Source organism: Apodemus sylvaticus, chromosome X (assembly GCF_947179515.1).
Source record: "Apodemus sylvaticus chromosome X, mApoSyl1.1, whole genome shotgun sequence".
NCBI classification, from domain to species: Eukaryota; Metazoa; Chordata; class Mammalia; order Rodentia; family Muridae; genus Apodemus; species Apodemus sylvaticus.
In genome coordinates this window covers 52,296,092-52,314,892 of record NC_067495.1, presented here as the reverse complement: position 1 = coordinate 52,314,892, position 18,801 = coordinate 52,296,092, and the positions used below count along the sequence as shown (strand labels likewise).

The window sequence follows — 18,801 nt, the reverse complement described above, 5'->3', positions numbered from 1 at the left end:
GGGCTATGGACTTGGCAATTTCTATGCTTCAAATTTTAATAAATAATTTCATTCTTACATGGAATGCAGTTAGATGTTGAACAGTGTTGTGATTCTTCCTAGGCTTAAAAATGTGTAACCATATTTGGCATAAAAAGGATGTAACCAAGGTTTGTATTTACTTATTTTTTTTTTAAAAAAAAAGTTTTTACACAATTCATTCTAATCACAGTTTTCCTCCCCCATCATCTCCTCTCAGATCATCCCACCTCCACATCCATCCAATTCTATGCCTTCTTTCTCTCTTTTTTAGAAAACAAATATGCAAGTAAAAAACCAAATGAACCAGAGTCAAATGAAACAGAAAAAGAAGAAAAAGCCTAAGAAACACACACACACACACACACACACACACACACACACACACACACACGGGGGGGGGGGAGAGAGAGAGAAAGAGAGAGAGAGAGAGAGAGAGAGAGACAAAGATATGCACATACACTCAAATAAAACATAAAATCCCAAAATTAGAAACCATAATATTTAAGCAAACGACTGGTAAGCTTTTTTTAAATGCCCCAAATAAACATTAAGAAACAAAGGAAAATATCCAAAAATACCATTGAGTTTGTTTTGTACTGGTCACTGACTCCTGGATATGGGCATGCTCTTAACTGTTGTTTGTATACCTAGTGAGACTTTGTTGCAGAATAGAACTTTTACTTTGAGAATCGTTGACACATATTCTCTTGGATAGGGATAGGAGTCTGACCAAGTAATGTCTACTTTTCTTCTCAGTGCTGGGACCCTATCTGCCTTAGACTCTGTACATTCTGACACAACCTCTATGACTTGACTTCATATTCTAGTTGGTTCTGTTATATCTGGAAGGCACTGTTTCCTGTTTCCTTGGTGTTGTTTATCCCCACTGGGTTTTACAACTTTTCTACCTCCTCTTCCACGTGGCTCTCTGAATCTTGAGAGAAGGTGTTTTATGAAGACTTCTCATTTAGTACTCAATGTTCTAAGGTCTGTCAGTTTCTGCATTGTCCAGTTGTGGGTCACTCAATTAGTTCCCACCTTCTGCAGGAGGAATCTTCTCTGATACTGGTTGATTGAGACACTGATACATGGGTATAGCTGAATGTTTAAAAGGATCATTTTATTGTGTTTCTTTAGCAGAACAATAAGTAGTATTTTGTTTTCCCCTAGGTTCATGGCCTGTCTAGTTTCAGGTTCTTGGCTACTAGAAGAATGTCAAGCACATTTCATCTCATGGAATTTAATCTGACTTACATCTAATCAGATAATAGTTGTTATTCCCACTTTTTTTTGCCACTGTTGCACCAGAATACCATGAAGACAGATTGTATTTTGGATTTAAGGGTTTGTAGCTGAATTGTTGTTTACCTTTCTCCTCCAGTAGCATACAGAATAACTTCTAGTACCATTAACAGTAGTTAGTAGCAGTGAATGCTATAGTTAAATACTAGCACAACTGCTCTGTGTTCAATGATATATGTAAGTGTTAACTTTAACAATAGGACTTTACTGTCATTTTTTTTTTTTTTTTAGTTTTTAAAAAGAAATGTTTCTTGATGTGTTAATATGTTCATTACAGGAAACAAAACACAAAAAGGCGAGAACATATTCATACAGGCACAAGCAGCTCATATTGATGTGTCCTTCTAGATTTTGCAAGTCTATATACACTTAGGTATTGGAGATCATATAGTATGTACCACGCCTTTCCCCACATTGTGAAAATTCTCCAACTAGAAACTACACATACACGAGTATTTTGTTAACCAAGAATACACTACACCATCTTAATCTGCCAGAAAAAAAAATTGTAATCATGTCTTCCTTGACAAAAGTATTCATAAAGACAAAAACAGCAGCAGACCTCTAGATAGATGTACTGGCAAAGTCACAATTAAATTCTGCATTCACTCAGTCTCAGCTCACAAGAAAACACAAAGCAACAGACCACACTAAGTATAGCATTCCTATGCTTATCATCAGATCTACATACTAGCATATGTAGAAGAAGGGGTGTTCCCACTCAACAAATGTATCTCCCAGGGGGCAGCTGGGGGATGCACCTACTTACAGCAGGGGCTCTCAGGATGGTGAACCTCTCTGCCCCTTCAGTCAGCCTAGCAACATCAATTTTCTAACACTGCGCAGATATAGCTTAACAATTCCGTATTCAAGAGGAACACTCGTTGTCAATTCTACCATATCCACTAGCTATACTTTTAATCATGTGCTCTCCTTTAGGACATTGATAAAGCTCAGATGATGAGAAATGAACTTCGTGCATAATGAACACAATTATTTTACCAAAATACACATATGGAACCTTGGGTACAGCTGTAAACTGTCATCTGGATGTAGAGGTACTAGCAAAGGCTTTCCCTTATACATCTTCTCTCCACATCTCTAAGTGCTGATGACACTAGTGAGAAGATTTACAAATGTCACACCCAAAATACAGCCCTCCCAAAAGACAGGCTAGCATTTTGTGGTTCTTTTTCTAAATCTTACATCCTTTAGTCACTGGGACTTACCTCTAACACTAACTGAAATGTACACTTAAAAAATGGCTAGAAAATCTGAAGCGATGATCAGCTACAGGGCATTTTCCTGAGCACTAATCTTTCCTTTAGTCCACTCCACCACTTGGGAACAGCATCTGCTGAAAGACCAAGTTTTATCTCCATTTTCCCAGTGTGACCATTCCTATAAAATAACAAAACAATCCTAAAGAGTTGTTTCATCCCTCTCTTTTTTTATCATGTTGTATACTTATTACATTTATGCATTAGTGTATGCATGTGTGCACATGTGTGCCACTGCAATTGTGTGGAAGCTAAAACACAAGTGTGAGCCACTTGTTTCTTATCATGTGGATCCTAATAATCAAAATCTGGTCATCAGCTTGTTAGCAAACACTTTTACATGCTGAGCCACCCTCCCAGTCCATTTTGCACACTTTCTTACTGTTTTCAGACAAAGACTATATAGATCCAACTGCCTCAGCCTAGGATTAAAGGCATGCATTACTACATCAAAGTCCATTATGCACGTAAAAGTCTAGAAGCCAGATGTTCCCAATAAGCACTTCAATTTCTCCAGCATATGTACATTGCAGTGAATATACTACACTCCTAACAAAGGCTGTAGTTAGAAACTATCTTCTAAACAGAAATTTTCTGGTCTAGACCCTCTTCTAGTTCTCTTTACACAGGGGTCACATGTATGCAGCTGTCATGTTTTGGGAGGATATTAACAATTTTGCATCATAAGTGGTTTTAAGAAGAGTTTTTTCCTATGAATTTTAACATAATTTACAAACATGTCTTTTCACTAATTCTACTTTTTCACACACTAGCACCTTATTGCTGTCTAGGAAGACTAGATGCTGCGAATTTGGACACATATCTTCTCTACATTTGCAAAATAAGTTGCACATATATAGGGAAGAGTAGCCACTCTTGTATTGCCAAACTTGCATTAGCATTAGGCCCTTCATTCATTTTCTTTCTTCCTCCCTCCTAAACCCTCACAAGCAAGGCTACATTGCTTAGAATTGTTTTCTCCTTTCTAGTTTCAAATGACAGCATTTCACCATGAGTTTAAATAAGATAATCTGTAACATGTATTATTCACAATGTCTACTTTTAGCATACTTTGCACACTTATAAACACCTAGAAATACTATATATTTTAGATCAGGATATAAATGTGTTCACTATGTACACAGCAGTTTTGAGACCACACAGGTGTAACACATGTAACAATGATTAGATCTGAAAGCATCTTTCAGTGATAACATTCTGGTCTCAGACCATTTCCCCCTTCAGCCTATCTCCTGTATCCCATGACACAGTCTCCTGTTCCTTGGATGATACACTTTCACAACTCTTCAGAAGACACCCTTGGTATAAACTAACACAGAGTATACAAAATGTGAGAGTTTACTAATTCTATTTTGTCATACACTGGCAACCTTTTTAATACCTAGAGACTGCATATCATAGGACTCATTTGTCTAGTATGTACAATATATAGAGTATAACAAAGTTATATGAGATACACACAACATAAAGGGTGATAGGTAAGCTATAAATACCTAGCACACGAATGGAATCTTTTTGTAGTTTCTTCCCTCCACTGAAGGAGAACAGCTGATATACTGTTCTCAGAGTAGGGTTAACAATTCTGTTACTACACACACTATTTCTCCAGTTAAAAAATTTTTACACAAAATAGTATTCTATACTTGTACCTTTAAATGTATCAAGCATTTTAAAATTTCTAGAAAGACTAGATGTTTGATGTAAGAACTTATTTGCTGTTTACATGGCACTGGTAAATAAAACTTATGCAAAGCAATGGACTTTATCTGAGGTATCTCTGAATATAACCATTTGGGCTCCAACCCACTTTCTTCTCCTTTCTTTCTGCCTTCAAACCAATAGAATAATATATGAACGTGTAATGCTTAGAATCAGCTGAATAAATTTCTATCCTCAAGTAATTTACAGAACAATCTTTTGTATGAATTTTAACAGTATACACCATGTGCTAATTTTACTACACTGTAACAGATTGACAAACTCTTTAGCATTTATAATCTAGATGTTGAAATTTTTAGACATACAGCAAAATAAAATGAAAGTATATAGAAATGGTGTCTGAAAAGGTCCCATATAAACACACTACTACATAGTTGTTGCTTCCCAGCACCTCCTCCAAAACGCAGATCAAGTAGAGATAGTATTGTTCAGAGGGGCTCACCCCTCTATCCCTAAAATACAGCAGTTCATGAATTTCAACAACAAGATATTGGCAAAGTCATATTTTATTACCTCTACATTTAGTATACATTGGCTACTTCCAAACATCTAGATAGACCAGTTATTTCAAGTAGGGATTGCTGTCTACTATGTACACAGCAGTCCAGTGAATAGCACCCATATAACAAGAGTAATTCATTCTTTAACACAAAAAGTAACTCTACTTTGTCATACATTGGCAACCTCTTTAACATACAGAGTGACTAGATATTGTTTTTATTTATTTTATTTTTTATTGATATATTTTTATTTACATTTCAAATGATTTCCCCTTTTCTGGGTCCCTACTCCCCGCAAGTCCCATAAGTCCTCTTCCCTCCCCCTGTTCCTCCATCTACCCCTTCCTGCTTCCCTGTTCTGGAATGCCCCTATACTCTTGCACTGAGTCTTTCCAGAACCAGGGGCCACTCCTCCATTCTTTTTGGACATCATTTAATATGTGGATTTTGTCTTGGGTGTTCAAAGTTTCTAGGCTAATATCCACTTAGACTAGATATTGTTAATGAGGACCCCTTTCTTCCTTATATACACCATGTACACAGCAAAGGCAAACAAAATGGGACAGTAGTTCGTTTCCACCCACAGACCACAATGGCTTAGAACACTTAAATTCCTTCTCTTGAGAACCAGGGCATGAACACAATGTAGTAAACTTAGGGGAGGTTTGGCTATTCCTCACCAAACAATCTTTCAAATGAATTCTAACAAAAACATACTAACATAATTTTTCCTAGTTCTTATAAAATATGTCAGGCACTTCAGAGCATGTAGAAAGACATTTCCAGATAACATGGGATTTTCAAACATACACACACACACACACACACACACACACACACAGACACACACACACACACACACACACACACACACACACACACACGGGATGGGCAGTAAGAAATGAGGAATAAAATGCATACACAATACAATAGAATTTAAAAAAGACAGAAAGACATCTTCACAGGACCAATCTGACTCTGAACCTCTTCCTGCTGCGTCCTCTAATCTACTGAACAAACAAGGATGAGCACAGCTCCCAGGTCTTTCTAGAGGAGGCCTAAACAATTCCAGTCGAAGGTACTTGTAGAAGACGTGTCTACAACTTTCTTTTTATGATGCCTGTGTACATCTGTAATCTCCTAATTCTTCTTTACCTTGAGTCATCAATCTCTACAGCTATATGTCCAGATTTAGACACAAGTCTCTTTAAAGGGTTGGAGGGGTGGGGAGAGGAAGGTTGAGTGCAGCTTGTTCATATTATATACACAGTCCTTCCACTGCAGCGGTAAGTCTTCACACATGTTTCTAAATGGCCACATAAGTTGTCCTGTCTTTGCTTCTCTTGAGTAGAAGAAAGATCCATGTGGCCCAACAATCTTGATGTCCTTTTGTTGCTATGAGGGGCTCCCCTCATCATCATCCAGGCCCATTGAGGCTTCTGTTCATCCAGGTGTGAGGGCTCCTCTGAAGGCTAGTCCATGGGGCAGACTCTTCCAGGTATGGTTGAGTGTTCTTGCACAGACCCACTACCTCAGGCTGCAGAGGTCCTGAATTTACATCGTTAGCATTTGGGTGTCTGCCATTCCAGCCTCCTGCCAGAGATGTCCTGGGAGGCTTAGCTGGGGCTTCTCTGGTACTAACCCTGAAAAATTGGGGATCAGTGTTATCTTGGAGGCCGCACTACACAGAGGATGCTGTCATCCATGCACATATTTAGCTCTGGAGGTGGAGAAGAGACAGAGTTGCTGCAGAATATCAGCTTAGCCAGACTGGTGGCTACCCTAGGGCTCTGGGTACCAGCATCCTGCAGGACCAGAATCCAGGCTGTTATCTGACAGGGAAGTGTGTGGGAGGGGGGGAGATGGGGAGGCTACACTCCCTAGCTGGAAATGCTCTCTGTTAGAACTTTATAATAGCCTTGGCAATCACCTGAGTTCTTTAGGGGTATTCATTGGACACCCAAGACAAGACATCAACCTCTTCATGTTTCTGAGATGTGTTTTGATTCTATAACAACCTCTGTGAATGAGTAATTTGTAAAGGAAGGGATGTTATTTTGGCTCATGGTTTAATAGATTAGAAAGTTGAAGACAATGATACCAACCTATGATAAAGGCTTTGTGCTAATTTCTTGAATTGTCTATTGATTTATCATTCATTGCTTGTGATTACCCTCTAATAAATATTTGGGAAACGATCTTCACCAAGCCTGCATCTGACAGAGAGCTAATATCCAATATGTACAAAGAACTCAAGAAGTTAGACCCCAGAAAATCAAATAACCCTATTAAAAATGGGGTACAGAGCTAAACAAAGAATTTTCACCTGAAGAACTTCGGATGGCTGAGAAGCATCTTAAAAAATGTTCAACACCATTAGTCACCAGGGAAATGCAAATCAAAACAACCCTGAGATTTCACCTCACACCAGTCAGAATGGCTAAGATTAAAAACTAAGGAGACAGCAGGTGTTAGCGAGGATGTGGAGAAAGAGGAACACTCTTCCACTGCTGGGGGGGTTGCAAATTGGTACAACCACTCTGGAAATCAGTCTGGTGGTCACTTCGAGAGGACCCTGCTATACTTCTCCTGGGCATATACCCAGAGGATTCCCCAGCATGTAATAAGGACACATGCTCCACTATGTTCATAGCAGGCCTATTTATAATAGCCAGGAGCTGGAAAGAACCCAGGTATCCCTCAACAGAAGAATGGATGCAAAAAAAATGTGGTATTTTTACACAGTGAAGTACTATTCAGCCATTAGAAACAATGAATTCATGAAATTCTTAGATAAATGGATGGAGCTGGAGAACATCATACTAAATGAGGTAACCTAGTCTCAAAAGATCAATCATGGTATGCACTCACTGATAAGCCGATATTAGCCTAGAAAGTTGCAATACCCAGGACATAATCCACATATCAAATGATGCCCAAGAAGAATGGAGGAGTGGCCCCTGGTTCTGGAAAGGCTCATTGAAGCAGTATAGGGCAAAACCAGAACAGGGGTGGGTGGGGGAACAGTGGGAAGGAAGAGGGCTTAAGGGACTTTCAGGGAGTGGGGATCCAGGAAAGGGGAAATAATTTGAAATTTAAATAAAAATATATCGAATAAAAATTAAAAAGATAATTTTCCTATATTAAAGAACATTAAAAAGTATTGGTATGGTTTAATTGGCTTTTGGAACTCATACAGGAACCTCAAAGATGCTTCTCTTTTTTTCTTTTTTTTGTTAGTTATATATTTTTTTAATTTACATTTCAAATGTCTCCTTTCCTGGTTTCCTCCCTCCCCTGAAAATCCCATAAGCCATCTCCCCTTTTCCATGCAACCCTCCTCTGCTTCCCTGTCCTGGTATTCCTCCACACTATGGCATCAATTCTTTCCAGGACCAAGGGTCACTCCCCCATTTGGTGTATAACAAGGCCACCCTCTGCTGCCTATGTGTCTGGAGCCATGGGTAACTTCATGTGTACTCTTTGGTTGATGGTTTTGTCCCCGGGAATTCTGGGAGTACTGGGTGACTCATATTGTTGCTTCTCCTGTGGTGCTGAAATCCCCTTCGGCTCCTTGAGTCCTTTCTCTAGCTACCCCATTGGGGACCCTGTGCTCAGTTCAATGGCTGGCTGAAAATGTCCCCCTCTGTATTTGTCATGCATTAGGAGAGCCTCCCAGGTGATAGCTATATCTAGCTCTGGTCAGCCAGCACTTGTGGGCATCCACAATAGTGTCTAGGTTTTGTATGATAGTTATATAGGATACATCCCCTGGTGGGATAGTGTACAGAGCCATATTTGGGAGTCATATATCATGGTAGAAACTTGACATTGGTCAAGGACAATCCCTGGCTTAGGGCAGGAATCTACTGTTAGGACGTAATAAGTAGGTTAAGGCAGGAATTTTTATCCTAGGGTGGAGAAGCTCAGTGAAGGTTAAGCTCATTGTTCCTCCAGGTCTAGGAATTCCTGAATTAAGCAGGTGACCCACCCAGCTGCTGGAGCAGTTGAGACAAGAACCTCCAGGAGAAGCTAGACAACTTCCACTGGAACTCAACCTGGAGTCTGGGGGGAAGGGTTTGCCCAAATTGTTAAAAGGTCTGACCGCCATTAAAGTTTTGGCCTCGATCAGTGAAACATTGTCCTGGCCCTTCTTTCTTTTCACCCCTTCCCCATCTATCCCTCAGCTTCTGTTCCAGCAACCCAGTTCGTAATAGCTGCAGGCAGCTATGGAATACAACAGGATAGCCTCTGGATGGTCTTTCCCTCAGACTATGCTCAACCTTTTTTCTTTGTATCTCATTATATGGGCAGTTTTTCCTTTTCTACAAAGGACCCAAGAATCCTTACTTTGTTCTTCCTACTTCTTAGGCATCATTTGATATGTGAATTGTATCTTGGTGTCCCTCAACAGAGGAACAGAAAATGTGGTATATATACACAATGGAGTACTATCCAGCCATTAGAAACAATGAATTCATGAAATTCTTAGAGAAATGAATGGAACTGGAGAATATCATCCTGAGTGAGGTAACTTAATCACAAAAGAACACTCATGGTATGCACTCACTGATAAATGGATGCTTCTCAAATAAACAGGATGTTCAGTGTCTCATATTTTTAGTATTTAAAATGTTGTTACATGAACATTTACTTCAATATATACGCCAATTTCCTCCTCATCACGTAATAATATGGGTACTAACTATATTTGTTGCATCCTATAATGCTTACTTCCTTGAAATATATATTATTTTGTATGATTAATATATCTGAATGCTATAATTCTCATGTTTCTTCAATGTTTTGTCTTGGGATTCTATGTACATTCTTGTAATTCTAATTAATTGTTTTTCAATATCCCATAGTACTTTTAACTGGTTATTAAATTTTAAAATTAATTTATTACTACTCATGTGCTATTTATCTAATCATACATATTTTCTCATAGAATATTTTTCTGGGCTCTTAGTAGTTACTTTTAAAAATGTATCATAAATTTATGTGGAGTTGTGGCCTTACCTTAGCCTTCAATCCACATGCCTCAGCACCAGATACTAAGTTGAATCCTGTACCTCCTCCAGGCAGATAGGCCTCAGATGGGGTCTCAGAGGTTATGGGTGTCCTCCTGTGCTGGGACCTAAAAACTGCTTAAATGGCAAGCTAAAATCCCTTCTATATTGACTATGATACCATCAGTGAAATGAAGGCCACATCTGATAAGTATTGTGATGCCAAGACCATGAGCTCTACAATGAACTTTCAGATTGAGGGTGGAACTGATGCCAATTTCAGTCATAAAAACTGTTGGCATCTTGATGTGAGCTGCTTTTGAAGTTAATCAGGATCATGGTCTTTATCCAAAGATTGTTAGTACAATAATGAAGGCAGCACATGAGGTAGGTGAAGGTAAATTGAGTAGTTACTTTCTGCTTGTTGTATGGCAGATGACTGGAACATGAACCTTAGCAATAGAGCAATTGAAATCTTAACAGGTGTACTTGGCAGCAAGAAGCCAGTGAATGTGCCCCAGTGATCATGCTAATAAAATTCAGAACTCCAATTATACTTTACCCATAGTTGCATATATTTGCTGCTTTGGTAGAAGTTCACAAGGTTATGTTATGAAAACTACAGAATCTGCTTGATAAGATCAGTAAAAAATCCAGAATTTGCACTAATCATCAAATTTGGGTGAACTCTCACACATGGTGTTATTCCACTTAATCTTTGACGAGCATTACTGGTTATGTGCAACACATCCAATATGGAATGCCAAGAATCAAAGCTGCCATGGCAAGAATCTATGAACTCACAGCTGGAGGCACTGCTACTGGGACTGTCTTAAACATTTTATTTGTGAAAGAAAAGACTGCAAAAGTAGCCTCACTCACAAGTTTGTTGTTTGCCACTGCTTCAAGTAAATTTTAGTCTCTGGATGCTCATGATACTTTGGCAGAGCTTAGTAGGGCCAGGGACACTTCTTCCTGTAGTCTGATGAAGATAGCAAATGATACTCATTTTCTGAGTTCTGATCCTTGAGCAGGTCTGGGCGAGCTGGTAGCACCTAAAAATTAACTAAGAAACAGTATCATGCCAGACAAGGTTAGCCCTACTCAATGTGAACCAATGACTATGGTTATATCTCACATCATGAAGAATCACATTGCTATTAGTGTTGGAAACAGCCATGGAAATTTTGATTTGAATGTTTAATCATCACCCATGGTGATAAAGAATGTTATATTTTGCAAAGATGCAGGGTGATGCTTCACTTTCCCTCACATAAAACTGAGTTTTGGGCAGTCAGGCCAACACAGAAATAATCCCCAAGTTAAGAAACTAGTCTCTAATGTTGGTGACAGCTTTTAATCCCCTTATAGGGGGTGACAGGACATCAAAGAGTGCCAGGACTTGCATCCCTACACAGACACACACAAAGAATCAACCTTAAATAATATGGCTATTTAACTTGGCTGTCTAAGGACAGAACAGTTTGATAAGGGGGTGAATCCCAAGGACATGCTGTGCTCAAAGTCATTTAAATAAATTTATGTTAAATTATACTTGCATGAGATTTTGTCAAAACATAGCATTAAAAAGAATTTATGAAACAAAAGCCAGGAAAGTAATAAAACTGAAGCTGCATGGTGATTCCTCACTATTCCTTATGCATTCTTATACAGCAAGGCAGAGATCAAGTATATTTAAATCCCACATTGTTTTTACATGAACACTGATCTTTCCTCAGTTATTTGATTTATCTAGAACTTTAGTTCTTTGCTGGAACAATTTGTAGTTGGACCATATGATACCAAATATTACTTTTGATTCTAAAATTCTAAGTTTTTCTTTTTATTAGTACTTTAAATGGACTAGTCAGAAAATGAAAATACTGTGTAATAGAATTCCGAACCTTCAGGACAGAGGAAGTGAAGTATATTGCAACTGCTTGCATTAACAGCATTCTTCAGAGAAATATGTCTTGAATTTTATACATAATCAAATCAGTGCACTGAGTTTCATTAACTATGGCGAAATGTCAAATGGTAATAAAGAGAGGTCTAATCTTAGATCAATTTCTGTTAACATTTAATGTCCTTAAAATCTTGAAACAATTATTTCTGAAAACAATTTGTGTTATCTCTACTACCTGAAAATTTATAACTGGGTAAGGTAAATTTAAGTTTAAATCTCTATATTATCACTTAAAATTATTTTACTTTGAATAAGTTAATAAATTCCTCATATTCTGCCATGTAAAGATAATGGAACCATTTTTAAAAGTAAAAGAAAATTATATGCAAATATTTGTTATTTGAGCAATATACTGTGAATTGATAAAGGCCAAGGACTGTCAATTTCTTGTCTCATCCTTTGATTTTAGAATAATATATGGCATTATTATTCTAACCTTCTTAATTTATTCTGAAAATGAGTCTTTTATCAAGCTAAATGTTTTTTTTCCATGTACTAGTGTTAAGTTGGATTTTAAAAAATGTAATAAATATGCCTACACTAAGTATTATTTGAAACCCATGTAAGTCATATTTCTGCTTACTTGAAGGATATTGAACTGGATGATAAGCCATATATAAATTGTATATGTGTTCTGAATCATTAGCAAAGGCTATGAAGAAACAGTAACATTCCTCACTAGTGCACTTGACTTTTATTGTGTGACTAGTTTGCATGAAAGATTGTGCCATTCAAGTTCTAGAGCTTTTGTCTATTGCTATGAATGCTGATAAATCATCTTAGCAGTTAAGTATTGTTCAGTTGGATGTCTTACAAACATGTCAAGAAGTGGCTTGTGGCTTTCTTTCCAAAAACACATGGTTTGGAGGGCAATAAATAGCTGATAATAAACTATTATTTAAGGCAATTTTATTGCTGACACATATAACAAATTTAATGCATTTGCAAAGTTGGAAAAAATATAGAGATATTGCATTCCTCTTCATTTTTCCATTGTTCTGACCTAAAAGTAAACATATTGTACTATCTAAACTGTTTTAATGTGGTAAGAATTCTGGAATTTTTGTTTCTTTAAAACTTGCAGGCAGGGGGATATGTGGCTGCTTTGGACTATACACGCAGACAACTATGATTTGCCTCATGCTCAAACAGGGGCATGGTTTTACCAACTGAAGATAGTTTCTGTGATTGTACAACATTTGGAATTCTGGGAAGTTTTCAGAGGGCATAGATTTTTGGTCGTTCAGAGTGGTTGAGTATTTAGTGGTAATACTCAAACAAAAAATAAATTTGATTCAAGAATCTATATCTTTCTCCTCTCCTTTCTCTCCGATCTAGTGATAGAGGATTACATCAAGAGGATAAAATGTGTGAAAAAGAAGAAACCACAAAGTAGTAAAGACTAGCTACATTTATCTGGAGAGAGAAAAAGGAAGAGTTATACATGTTATACATGTACATATATCTATAATTCAACATAGTATATATGAATATTCAACCATTTTTATTTAAAACATAAAACTTCAGTTTCAGTAGACACGTGTTAGTAATTTATTTTTTTAAATCTTTTTTTCTGTCTTCTCTTAAGATCTGTAGCAATATACACACAGAGAAAGTATTCACTCCCTCTCAACAGTTTATCTGCTCAACTTCTTTATCTATCATTGACTTTATTTAGTTTTTGTTTATAGAAAGTTCATGGGTTAAAAAGGAATGTGGTAGGGCTGATCTACACTACAGCTACTCATTTACAGAAAGCACTTGGGTTATAGATATTTGGTAGGGCTGAGTTATTCCCCAATAAGAAACAATATTTTTTCAGTTCACAATATCAGAGTTCACAATGTGATCAAATATCCAGCAACAATGGCCTTTTCAAGCTACATATGCCCCCATTACCAGGAGGCTTAGATAGGATCACAGTCATGGATTCCATAAGATTTCCACTGTGATAGGACTCTATTTCACCTTTAAAATATACCTCCTGTGTACACATTCTAGTTGTCTTTCCAACCACTCTCTTCTTCCATCTTTCCCAAACATAATCCAATCTCTACCCACCCTCAATCCATCCATGTTATCTATTCTATTTCCTCTTCTCAAGACAATTCATGTGTTCACACCTTGAGTCCTCCTAAATGTTGCTTAGCCTCTCTGGGTCTTTGGATTGTAGAATTAATATCTTTTACGTTGCAGCTAATATCAATGTATAAGTGAATATATGCATGCTTCTGTTTCTGTGTTTGAGATACCTCACTTGGGATATTTTTATTTTCTAGTTCCATCCATTTGCCTCGAAGTTTCATGATGTTATTTTTGACAGCTGAGTAACACTATATTATGTAAATGCACCTCTTTTTTTTAATCCATTCTGTGGTTGAGAGATGTCTAGGATGTTTCCAGTTTCTACCTATTATGAATAAAGCCCCAATGAATATGGTTGAACAAGAGTCCCTGTAGTAGGATGGAACATCCTTTGAGTATATGCTCAAAAATGATACAGTTGCGTCTTGAGGTGTATTGATTACCAATTTTCTGAAAAACCACCATATTGTTTTCTAAAGTGATTCTACAAGTTTGTACTCCTACCAGCAATGAAAGAGTGTTTCCCTTGCTCCCCTGTTCCAAATCATCCACAGCATAAGCTAACAGTTGGGCTTTTGACCTTAGCCATTTTGACAGATGTAAGATGGAAGCTCGGAGCCTTTATGATTTGCAATTCCTGGACAGCAAAGGGTGTGGACTGTTTATCATCCATTTGTGATTCATCTGTTTAGGCCCAAACCCTAGTTTGATGATGTGTAGTTTCTTGATTTCTTTATATATTTTATATATTAGCCCTCTGTCAGATGTAAAGTTGGTAACAATCTATTTCCATTCTGTAGGCTGCCATTCTATCCTATTGAAGGCTCTACAGTTTCACGAGGCTGTTGGTCATAGTACCTGAACTGTTGATGTTCTGTTCACAAAGTTATCTCCTTTGTCAATGCAAAACTATTCCCAATTTCTCTTCTATAAGGTTCAGTATATCTTGTTTAATATGGAGGTCTTTGGTCCACTTGGACTTGAGTTTTGGGCAGAGTGATATATGTATCTATTTGCATTCTTCTACATGTAGACATCCTGTTAGAACAGCAGCATTTGTTGACTATACATTTTCCCCTACTGTATGGTTTTAGTTTCTTTGTCAAAAATCAAGTATTCATAGGTATGTCTGTTTAATTCTGGGTTTTCATTCAATGTCATTGATCCACCGGTCTGTTTCTATACCATACCACCCAATTTTTATTGCTCTGTAGTATAACTTGAAGTCAGGGATACTGATACTTCCAGACGTTCTTTTATTGTTCAGGATCATTTTAGCAATTCTGTTTTTTTTTTTTTTTATTTGTTTGTTTTTCCATGTAAAATTGAAAATTGTGTTGGAATTTTTTTCTTGTTTTTTTTTTTTTGTGTGTGTGTGTGCTGGAAATCTGATGAGAATGCATTGAATCTATAGATTGCTTTTAGTAGGATGACAATTTTTACTTTACTAATACTACTCCAACTGTTCCATGGACATTGGAGGTCTTTCTATTTTCTGTTATCTTCTTCAATTTTCTTCTTCAAGGGCTTGAAGTTCTTGCCATAAATATATTTTTTTAGTTGTCTGGTTAGGATTACCATAATATGTTTTACATTATTTGTAGCTATTGTGAAGGTTGATATTTCCATGATTTTTCCTCACCTCATTCTTATTTGCATATGATATATATATATATATATATATATATATATATATATATATATATATATATATATATATAAATCTTGTATTGAGTCACTTGACTGAAGTGGTTACTCACCTACAATAATTACTTTGTGGAATTTTTGAGGTCATATGTATTCTATCATATCATCTGAAAATTACAATATGTTGACTTTTTCTTTTGAAATTTTTATCCCCCTTGGTCTCCTTTAGTTGTTTTATGGATCCAGCTAGCACTTCAAGTACTATACTGGATATATATGGGGAGAGTGGACAGCTATATATTATTTCTGATTTTAGTAGAATTTCTTTGTGTTTCTTTCCATTTAATTTGATGTTGGTTATCAGCTTGTTATTAATTAACTTTATTATGTTTAGGTATGTACCTTTTATAATTGATCTCTCCAAGACTGTTTTCATGAATGGATGTTAGTCATTGTCAATGGCTTTTTCAGCAGCTACTGAGCTGAACATATGGCTTTTTTTTCTTTCAGTTTGTCTACACGGTGGATTATATTGACAGATTTTCATATGTGGAGACACCTCTATATCTCTAGGATGAAGCCTTCTTGATCATATTCTTTATGTGTTCTTGGATTCAGTTTGCTAGTAATAGATTGAGTGTTTTTGCAACAATGCTCATGAGGGAAAATATCCTCTTTTTCCTTATTGAGTATTAGTATGATTTGGGAATCAGACTGACCATGACCCCTCACAATGAATTTGCCAATGTTACTTATGTTTCTATTTGGTGGAAAATTTTGAGGAGTTTTGGTATTAGCTCTTTTGAAAAATTCTGCTAGAATTTTGTGTTAAAAATTTCTGACCCTGAACTTTTTGGTGGGGAACTTCTCTTTCAGTATTAGTAATAAGTTTATTTAAATTCATTACCTGATCTTAATTTAATTTTGGTAAGTGGTATCTATTGAGAAATTTTTCATTTCTTTAGAAAAAATTTTCATTTCTGTAGAGAAAATTTAATCCAGCTATATGTCTCTTCTGGCTGGAATACAGGCATGACTTTTGTACACACTTTTAATCCCCCCAAAATGATATCTAATTGATAGATGAAGGGACAAATCAAAGAAAGATTTGAGAGGATAGGATATGTCCAAGTCTCATGAGAACAACACAGGAAAGAGAAGTTATTGAAGAAGAGAAATAAAGTTCAGTTCAGTCAGTTAGATTGAGCTGAGCTGAATTATGTCAGTGAATGATTTGCAGGCAGTTGAGTTGAGTGCAGCAATGTTGAGAGTTGAGTCATTTTGGATTCAGTGTAGCGAGTCTAGTGCAGTACAATTGAGTTGGGGTCATGCAGTTCCAGGCAGGTCAGAAGAGGCAGTGCAAATAGGAAGGAGCCAGATTAGAGCAAATCACCAGAGTTATTTTGAAGCCAAACAGAGCAATTCTATTGAGAAGTTGAGAGAATACAACTTGAATCACTTAGCTTGGAGAGGAGTGTGAGCAAGAACAGCTGAGTTGGTTCAGCCAGCCAGAGCTCAGAAAGAACTATTAAGAGTGAGCTTATTCAGCAGTAAGCTTCAAAGGTGACAATTACTACAGGGAAATTACTACAGGAAAGTTACTTTTAAACATTTCTTTTAGATTTTCCATTTTTTGAGTACTATTTATTGAGATATAACTTGGTTTTCCCTGATGTCTGTTGTAATACCTCCCCTTTTGTTCAGTTTGGATAGGGTTTTGTCTATCTTGCTAGTTTTTCTCTAAAAACAAACTTTCCCTTCCTCCCTCCCTCCCTCCCTCCCTCCCTCCCTCCCTCCCTCCCTCCCTCCCTTCCTTCCTTCCTTCCTTCCTTCCTTCCTTCCTTCCTTCCTTCCTTCCTTCCTTCCTTCCTTTCCTTCTTTCTGTTTTTTAAAAAATAAGAAAATTTTTGCTATTATATATATATATATATATATATATATATATATATATATATATATATATATTATGTCAGGCATTCTAAAGATTCTTTTAAACAATTTGGAGAACGTTTTGTAAATGTTTTGTTTATTTCCTCTGTTCTTTCTTTTAGGTAATAAGCTACCTCAGAATGTTTTCTAATTCTAGTAGAAATTTGTTTCATCCTATCTTCCAATACCACTACTAAGATTTTAGTATTTATTCATTCTCATTTTAAAATAGGAACAAGTGAATACAAAAAGCATTAACTTGAAGGAAGTCTAATGTCAAGGCAAATGAAGGAGGAAAAGGAAAACTCACAGAGTTAGTAGCTGTAGGAAATGCCTAGCTACCATAGTAATACAAGATTAAAGGTAAAATGAATCTAGATATGCACACAAAAGTAGAGGGAGGGGATACTAATCAGGTAATATTGTATGAGGAAGGAATTTGTTTATAATAAAATAAAAAATAAAATAAAACCTCAGACCCTTCATCAAAGAGTAGAAATATAAATAAAGGTGACCTGGAGAGATGATGGCTCAGCAGCTGAATTACACTCAAAGCTGAAGGTGATCAAAGATTTGATCCCAGAATTCACATCACTGCTTGCAATTATGTATACCTCCAGTTTAGGGTATCCAATATCCTCTATTTTTTTTTATTCGATATATTTTTTATTTACATTTCAAATGATTTCCCCTTTTCTAGCCCCCTACTCCCCCAAAGTCCTGTAAGCCCCCTTCTCTCCCTCTGTCTTCCCGCCCACCCCTTCCCTCCTCCCCGTTCTGGTTTTGCCAAATACTGCTTCACTGAGTCTTTCCAGAACAAGGGGCCACTCTTCCTTTCTTCTTGTACCTCATTTGATGTGTGGATTATGTTTTGGGTATTCCAGTTTTCTAGGTTAATATCCACTTATTAGTGAGTGCATACCAGGATTCACCTTTTGAGACAGGGCTACCTCACTTAGTATGATGTTCTCTAGCTCCATCCATTTGCCTAAGAATTTCATGAATTCATTGTTTCTACTGGCTGAATAGTACTCCATTGTGTAGATATACCACATTTTTTGCATCCACTCTTCTGTTGAGGGATACCTGGGTTCTTTCCAGCATCTGGCAATTATAAATAGGGCTGCTATGAACATAGTAGAGCATGTATCCTTATTACATGGTGGGGAGTCCTCTGGGTATATGCCCAGGAGTGGTATAGCAGGATCTTCTGGAAGTGAGGTGCCCAGTTTTCAGAGGAAACGCCAGACTGATTTCCAGAGTGGTTGTACCAATTTGCAACCCCACCAGCAGTGGAGGAGTGTTCCTCTTTCTCCACA

At 37.0% G+C, this 18,801-nt stretch overlaps 1 pseudogene; it reads left to right on the top strand.

Annotated features, from left to right (window-relative positions):
* Positions 1 to 9,998: 9,998 nt before the first annotated feature.
* On the top strand, positions 9,999 to 11,392 carry LOC127674469 (fumarate hydratase, mitochondrial-like; annotated as a pseudogene).
* Positions 11,393 to 18,801: the final 7,409 nt, after the last annotated feature.